This window comes from Macrobrachium rosenbergii, chromosome 2, assembly GCF_040412425.1.
Source record: "Macrobrachium rosenbergii isolate ZJJX-2024 chromosome 2, ASM4041242v1, whole genome shotgun sequence".
Lineage (NCBI taxonomy): Eukaryota > Metazoa > Arthropoda > Malacostraca > Decapoda > Palaemonidae > Macrobrachium > Macrobrachium rosenbergii.
Window position 1 is genome coordinate 35,520,041 of NC_089742.1, and position 9,077 is coordinate 35,529,117.

The window sequence follows — 9,077 nt, forward strand, 5'->3', positions numbered from 1 at the left end:
CCTTCATTTCCGCCGAAATGAAATGGTCCTAGGTAAGAAGGGTACATTGGAAAAGAATAAGTTTACTTCGCGAAGAATCTAGACAAATAATAAAATTATGAAATGAGTGTCTTTGTTTTTTTAAGCGTCAGCCTTACCCTGCTATTATAATTCCTGAAAGAACACAGCACCTCACTGGAACAGAATACAAAAATGAGGGCAAAGGCCAAGCGCTGAGACCTATGAGGTCATTCAGCTCTGAAACGGAAATCGTCAGTGAAATGGTTTGACAGGTGTAACAGAAGGAAAGTCTCGCAGGTTCACCATGAAACAACTGTTAGGGGAGAGTGGAAAGTGAGATGGAAGAAAAGAGAATATATGGACGGAGTGCATACAGTTACGAGGAATGAATGAGGTTTGCACCCAGAAGCCGAGGGCGTACGCTGCTCGTAAGTAAAAGAACATCACCTTATTTACCCGTCGAGTATCACAGCGAGGCGATAGCCACTCATATAATTTCAGGTAAGTTTAACAGTACTGTATGGTTAAAATTGCTTGAATTCACCATCAATTCCGTTCATTCCATAAAGAACCTTTGCCTCTATAAAACAGATATATTTTACACTTAAGATTCAGTTTAATTGATTTATCAGCCAAAATGAAATTACCAGATGTTGTCCAAGGCAGTTTATATAATAAATCAGCTATATATATCTATATTATATACACACACATACACACTATATATATATGCTAATTGACCAACCCGGTGCTTCCCAGGAAAACTCTGAATGACAGTCGATCATGTACCTTAGAAAGAAAGTCACACATGATGTAGTTTTGATTAACATGTTTATTTAAAGCAGTGAATTCTAGACAGAATTATTAATCATGGAAAAAAAAGCATTTTCAATGATAGTACTCATACTTTACACGACAAAAGAATTCAAGGGAGATGCAGGAAACTTTTTCACACCAGTACAAACTGTTATCCCATGGCTGGGTCTTTGCCGGGACCCACAGTAAATAAAGTACCCCAGAGGACGTGGGTACTGGTTTGAAACCTACGCAAAAACCTTCCTTAGATCAAACGAGGGCTGCGTGCAAAATTTTGTCTAGATCAGTCAAGTGGTTCAGATTTCTATAGAGCACAAGTTTACATACAAGTATAGCTACGTTCACACACACACACACACACACACACATATATATATATATATATATATATATATATATATATATATATATATATATATATGTGTGTGTGTGTATGTATATATATATAAATTCTCTTTGACATAAAAATAATATAGAATATATCAATATATTTTGTATATTGAGAAGTCAAAACAAGATCAATTTTGGCCGAAGATTACTTCCGGAAATCATTTTGAAAAAAATTATTACAAATCTATTTACCTTTCATCTAAATAAATTATAAATCCAACATTATTTTTAAGAAGCCTAGCTACATTTAAATACTTTGTGCTGACTCTGATAACAGCAAGGAAGAATAGTATTGTGCCTAAAGTCAAACACAGGATTCTAAGAAAATAACTTTATTAATATATGATGTTTGTAACTGAAAAGGACTTATGCCAGAACGGGCTCTTGCTCATAAAGTAGCTCGTAAACTTTGTGCCAGGGCTCTGACCCCTTTTATTACATGTGGACGGAATCGTAGTTGCAGTTGACCATATTAATCCGTGACTAAGAGGGCGCACTGTGACTGGTTGCCAAACATGGCAGCTAAACTTAAGTTAGGCAGGGAAGTTTAGAAACTTTAAGGAAAAGCAATGTTTCATAAGAGATGAATTATCTATTCACTTTTGAAATTTGAAAAGAATGGATTATAAAAACTATAACATAATTAAAAACATATTTGAGAGAGAGAGAGAGAGAGAGAGAGAGAGAGAGAGAGAGAGAGTGGGGGTCCGGCGTGGGGGAATTGAGTGAGAGGAAGGGACGGTGTTGAGGGAGAGGGGAGGGGGCAATCAAATCATCTCCACAGAAGATTGAAAGATATAGGGAGGCGATTCAACACTGTCCACGATGGGTTTTTCCATTGAACATTTGCATGCTGCATCCTGGACGTAATTTAACGTAAGGTTGGCGATCCTCTTTCCCCCTTCAGTCACTGGCATATGTGTCGTACGTATTTCTTCACTACCAGTGCCACAGTAGAATCCATCGCCTCTACACGGGTGCAAGAAGTCGCGACAGCGAAACACCTCCAGCGGCTCTCCAACCCAGGTCCCAGGTATTGTGAACTTCCCATGTTGATGAACCAAATAGTTTCTCACGCTCTTCCACGCTACGTACGTTTTCCGTGGTTCGCACACGAGCTGGGCGTCTTCCTGTACAGCTGCTATATCTGTTGGGAAAGGAAACCGGATAAAAGGCATTTATAGCTTTAAAGCAAATTAGCAGCTGAAAGTCAGTCAAGCATTCAAGCACTACGATACAAGTGAGAAGACTAATTCTTGTCACCTGAAACTTTTCTACACTAGCGCAGCAACTCAAGCGAAGATGTTATACCTGTAAAACATGCATCAGCACATACACAGAATTCTCTGCTCAAATATCTTTTCAGAGCATGGTAATTACCAATGCTGGAAGTATCTGTTAATTCAGGGTTATGTTGTTGTTTCACATCCGGGGCAACTGCCAACTCTAGGCAACTGAACAACTATCAATAATAATAGCATGCACGTTAATGTACCTTAGGAGTTGATGAATTCAAGAATGGCTCATTTTTCTCAACGTACATTTCAGAAATACTCAGCAATTCACTTGGCATTTTAGAATGAAGAATTGACAAAGCAGCCTTATGCCTGAAAGTCTTTGTCATTAGACCTACTGGATAAAACACAAAAGCTGCATAAGCACTTAGCATAACTGGTGGCTTCCTAACGACAGTAAGTAGCGTTACGTTACCATATTAGAAGAGAATGAAATGCAAAGGAGGCTGATACTGTGTTATATTCTAAAAGATAGCGCGAAAAACCATTTCTGTTGACTATGAAAAAGGTAAAAAATGTTTTAGGCATAACTCTGGGCGCCAGACTAAAACACGCACTTACCGATAGCGTTGCCATAACTAGCTTGTACATAGCACAGGAAGGCGGCAGCACATAGCAGAACTTTCAGCATCTTACTTAGTTGTTTGCTCCGCAACAATCTAAACGGTAGACCGTATTGCTCGGGACCTTGGGAAGAAAGTGAAAATTAAAAAAATATATCTTTAGAATCATCAAAATATTCGTCGAAAAATGTGCACCTGCTGTTTTAATATATTCATCAAAAGCACACACACGGATGAAACCAACCTCATTCCCACTTCCCAGTAAGTGCTTTATAGAACGAAGTTACAGCACACCAAGAAGCCTAACATAACGTTTATACTTTTCAAGTTTCCGTTTACAAAGTGGCTACAAATAATGTCCCATGATGCATGCCACGAATGTTGATGTAACGGTCAGCACAAGCGCTTTAATAGCAAATCAACTCATGCGCCCTGTTAGGTCTTCATACCAAATCAAGATGATGACGAAGCCCAAGTCGCTAGCCGAGCCTAGCTCTGCAAGTGCAAATCATCCTTACAATGTTTGACGCGTCATAAGGCTTGTGATACGGACATTAGGTGTCTCCGGTTTTGAACGCCAGAAGACGTGTCTGTGTATTTGAATTTCCGCGGCTTGCCAATGTCTTGAATGCGAGGTGATTATATTGTTATGGAAGTATCTGTTAACCTAGGCCGCCACTGGCATAATACTGAGACCACCGAAAGAGGAGGCCTGTTCGATGTATTGTGACATAGGCAAGGGTGGTCCGAGCAAGGCCTGTTGGATATGACGTCATGACGTAATGACGTTGACCCTAGTGGTCCAAGCTTGCAATTCTTTCTCTCTCCAGCTTCCTTCCCGTACATCACTTGCGTACAAGGTTTTCTCGTGGTTCCGTTGTTTTGTTTTTTAACTAGACCGTAAAACTTACATGGCATAATGAAGTAGCGTGCCATGGATATATCTTGTGTTTTATTGGACGATTTTACTATGATAAGTAGGTAAACTCAACAGTTAGTTCTCTGCAAACTAGCGCTGAATAATCCCTCGGATTCCAGTACTTGGCTTCAAGGCAAAATTTCATACTCCATTCCATTCCACATTAGGATAACTTTCGACTGCAATATAAAGTCTACATTCATCACACTGGAACCAGCGCTACGCCACGTCCGGAGCGCAAACAAACATACAGTTAGGTTTCTGCGATAAGGTAACAAAAGTTGGGCCTGTGCAAGTATAGCCTACACCCAGGTATAGCCTAAGAAAGCTGTTGCCTGAAAAAAGGATTTAGGTAGGTGTTGTGAGCAATATAAAGAAAGACTGGTTTAGCCTAGATTGAATCTTGGTAGGAATTCCTATAAAGTAGACTTAACATTATATAATATAGGCTAACTTATGTGAAACAACTCCCAGTGTAGCCTACAACTCCCAGTTTAGCCTATGTCAAACAGCTCCTAGTTCAGGACTTAACAAGAGCTTTGGAAATGCACAAACATAGAAGTTATAGGTTTATCACAAGTGGAAGTACAGTACAGTGATCAGGAAATAGGCAAGTTACCATTGTACAAACCTTATTGGACTTTGATTGGTTAAGGTGAATAAAATTAGACTGGCCTAGCATTCTAAGGGCTACAAGTACAAAACAGGAGCCTTCAGAAGGAATTTCAATAACTAACCTAACTCTACAACCTCATGGCATAACTATATATATATATATATATATATATATATATATATATATATATATATATATATATATATATATACATGTCTTACAAGTATTAAGAGATCATCTTCCCTCTTCCACAGTTGAGTACAGATTAATGAAATAGCATACTGTACACCACAATACCCTACCTGCAGTTATGGCTAACTGCACGTTACATGCATTTGTTCATGTCGAAGTACGTCACTTAGGAGATTTAAAGATTCCTAGAGGTTCATGATACGAATATCATTGAGCAGATGTTGAACAACTTGCAGAGAGCAGACATTGCTGAGTGTGTTTCTAAATCCTGCAATAGCACTGCTGTTATAAAATTAGTGATTTCATTATTGGCAATAATTTTAGATGACCAGTCAAACACTTGCCTGTGCTGAAATTCATATTTGAAGAACTACAGTTAATGACTGAATAAATTTGATTATTCATCATCAGAGCTGGTAATATTGCCTTCTTTTTGTTATGTAATTGTTCCCTCAAAGTTATAAACTCTTGAGAGATAAGAAATTCCTAATATTGCAATGTTACTCTACCATCGGAAGTGTTTCCAAAAAGTTTACCCCAGCATCAGAACAAAATTACTCAAATTTTCTGATGAACATTAAGAAAAACAATGATACTGATGGTGGATGAAACTCACCTGAAACCATATTTTGATTATAAAGACGGTAATTCAGTACATTTGTTGAGATGTACCAGGAATAATTGGCTTGGCCAGAAAGACACAAATAAAACAATGAAGTTGCTTCGGTTCTCCTTTGATGAATTCATATTTTAGAAAATGAAATTCATTATGTACCATTCAGATCTTTGAAAACACTTCATGAGATAGAAGATGGTTTACTCTTGAAACATTCACATAAACTGTCATGAAAAGCGTTCTCCTTCTCCTCCACATTTGAGAAACAAAATGTTCATTTAGTTTTACAAATATTCAGTGAGTATCTCATTCAAGCTTTACTAACTCTTGGAAAAAATCACCGTTTCCCTTTTTTATTCAGAAGTTACAGAATGTCAATTTTTTTACGTCTGATGGACAATAATGAATGTAAAATCCCCATATAAAGGTCAAAGGTTAAATAATAAATATGCTGCTCCAATAAGTAATGAAGGTCATAGCAGAGAAAAAAAAAGCAAAATTAATAATATGGGGTTCTACTAACGTTTTATTGAGTAATTTATTGTTCCCAAGAAAATAACTATATCGTAGCCAACAAAAACTTGAATAAAATGAGAATTTTAGAAGTCCAACTAGTCAAATGCTGTGCTATATGTAGATAATTATTGTTGCTTTCATTCACACATAGTAGACTAAACCATCTTTTTGGTGATGTATGTAAACCAGTGCAATGCCGTCTTGTAATTTGAGTTAACACTATTCATGTATAAACAATTTTTAATACAATGATAAACATGTTTATTACTTAGTATACTATTGTTTGTAACTGTAAAGTAAATTGTTTTGCTCACTATTTTATACAATCTTAACCCTGTGTTTCGAGTTATTATTATTTGTGTACACAAATTAGTGTAGACGAGAAAAATAAGTAAATTAACCTATTACCATAACTGGCAAGCAACAATGGTCTATTTTAGCGACGCTTTGTTTAGATTTCTTTCGTCTGGCAGCGTAGTCAGTGCTCGCGACTCTGACCAAGACTGGCTTGTTCGATGTATTGTGACGTAGGCAAGGGCGGTCCGAGTCGCTGGCACTGACTACGCTGCCAAACGAAAGAAATGTAAACAAAGCGTCGCTAAAATAGATCATTCGTTGCTTGCCAGTTATAGTAATAGGTTAAATTACTTATTTTTCTCGTCTACACTAATTTGCGTACACCAAATAATACCAACTCGAAACAGATTATGAGATTAATATAAAATACTGAACCAAAACAGTTTACTTACAGTTACAATACAGTATATACCGAAGTACAAACATGTTTATCATTGTATTAAAAAATGTTTATACATAAATAGTGTTAATGTCAAATTACAAGACGACAATGCACTAGTTTACATACATCACCAAAAAGATGGTTTATTCTACTATGTGTGAATGAAATAACTTAATTATTATCTTTTACATACAGCTGTTATTTGGTAGTTAAAGTTTCTAACTTTCTCTTATTATTCTAGTTTTTTATTGGCTACAACACAGTTATTTTCTTGGGAACAATAATGACCTTTATTACTTATTGGAGCAGCATATTTATTATTTAACCTTTGACCTTTATATGGGGATTTTACATTCGTTATAGTCCATCAAATGTAAAAAGTATTGGCATTCTGTGACTTCTGAATAAAAAAGGGAAACGGTGATTTTTTTCAAGAGTTGGTAAAGCTTGAATGAGATACTCACTGAAAATTTGTAAAACTAAATGAACATTTTATATGAATGTTTCAAGAGTAAACCGTCTTCTATCTCATGAAGTTTTTTCAAAGAGCTGAATGGTGCATAATGAATTCCATTTTCTAAAATATGATTTCCATCAAAGGAGAACCGAGGCAACTTCGTTGTTTTATTTGCATCTTTCTGGCCAAGCCAATTATTCCTGGTACATCTCAACAAATGTACTGAATTTCCGCCTTTATAACCAAAATATGGTTTCAGGTGAGTTTCATCCACCATCAGTATCACTGTTTTGTCACTGGGTAGTAATGATTTACATTTAATACGGCGGAACCACGAGGAAACCGTGTAGGTAAGTGATGTACGGGAAGAAAGCTCGCGAGAGCTTTGAAAAATCGACAGCTTGGAACCACCAGGGTAGACGTAGCCACCAGGCCTTGTTTCTGGGTGGTATTAATAATGCCGTCCCCCAGAAACCTACCCACCCGGGCACCCATTCCCTTCAGTGACTGCGTTGTCACGGCCAAGGTTCCGAGGTAGGTAGCACTCGTTCTTCAAGGCTATATGGTACACCTAAAGGTTGTTACAAGACGTTATATATATGGACCTTAGTACCACCCAACACCGCATCAACGAGTCGTATGTGTCAGAAAGTGAATATTGTAAAATAAGTGATAAACAGTAATAAGTATTAGTTTCATAACTGTTAGCCGAAAAAATAATAATTAGTGAAATAAGACAGTGTATTTGTGTATGCATTTAAAGCATATATATATATATATATATATATATATATATATATATATATATATATATATAAATATGTATATATATAATATATATATAATACATATATATATATATATATATATATATATATATATATATATATATATATATATATATATATATTTATTTATAAATATAAATATATATATATATATATATAATATATATAATATATATATATATATATATATATATATATATTATACATACACTAGTACTGTCTGCCAACATTTCACTAACTGTGTTTTAACGAACACTATCAGCATTATTGTGCGCGCGCAGAATATGCTCGTTATGAAATTATAACAATAGAGGAAAAAAAAAAAAGGTTACTAAAACATCTACACGTGCAACACACAACCTACTGTGATATGGCTCAAAATTTAAATACCTTTCAGAGCTGCTCTGTGTTGAAATAAAAAAAATAGGGGAAACGGTATTCTTCATCACCACCAACAGCAATACCGTGAAGTGGTAGGTAGGACTTAACAGACTGTTGCCCTTAACATTTAGGAGGAGTGTGTTGGTGTACTGTAAAAATATTCGTGGTGAAAACGGGAAAAGCTCTTTTTCTCTAAAGAAACTACGAAAGTTCTGCAACAGACGGTGGTGAGTTACCTGCAGGGGAATATGCTCCGGTCAAAATTAGCGCCAGTCCTTAAGAATGAGTGTCTACTGCTGCGCCACCAGGAAACGTTGCATAGTCCCACCACCGAAGTCTACCGGGAACTGCGAACTGGTCTGGTGATCCGAATGAATGAGGTCTAGGGTGTTGACGGCGCAGGAAATGCCATTCACTTCCGGGAGATAAACATTTTACCGTAACATCAATCACTTAACAGGAGAGTTTACTTTCATGGAAGGTAGAAGGGAGTGATGGGAACCGGTTGCTGCCAATAATTGCCATAAGCTTTCCTGTCTGTTGATTGTGATTTTATATGGAGCTCACACTTTGCCTTTGAAAAAAAAAAATTGAAATGATAGCAAAATCACATATAAAACTGGTTGCCAGTAGTAGATTAGCATAACCCTTTTTTTAGGCTATGAATGCTCATAACATCTACATGCATACAGGCTCGGACAAACAGACACTTAGACAGGCACTAACACAACGTCATTGGACAAATATGGCTTCCCGCTAAAACCTGCAGTGACCCATATGCTGTGGTTT

At 36.6% G+C, this 9,077-nt stretch overlaps 1 long non-coding RNA gene across 1 annotated transcript; it reads right to left on the reverse strand.

Annotated features, from left to right (window-relative positions):
- Positions 1–1,522: 1,522 nt before the first annotated feature.
- LOC136845003 (uncharacterized) lies at positions 1,523–8,867 on the reverse strand. Its single transcript, XR_010855036.1, has 3 exons — positions 8,525–8,867; positions 3,063–3,188; positions 1,523–2,353 (listed from the first exon to the last, which is right to left on the reverse strand). It is a non-coding gene; the product is annotated as an uncharacterized lncRNA (long non-coding RNA).
- Between the last annotated feature and the right edge of the window lie 210 nt (positions 8,868–9,077).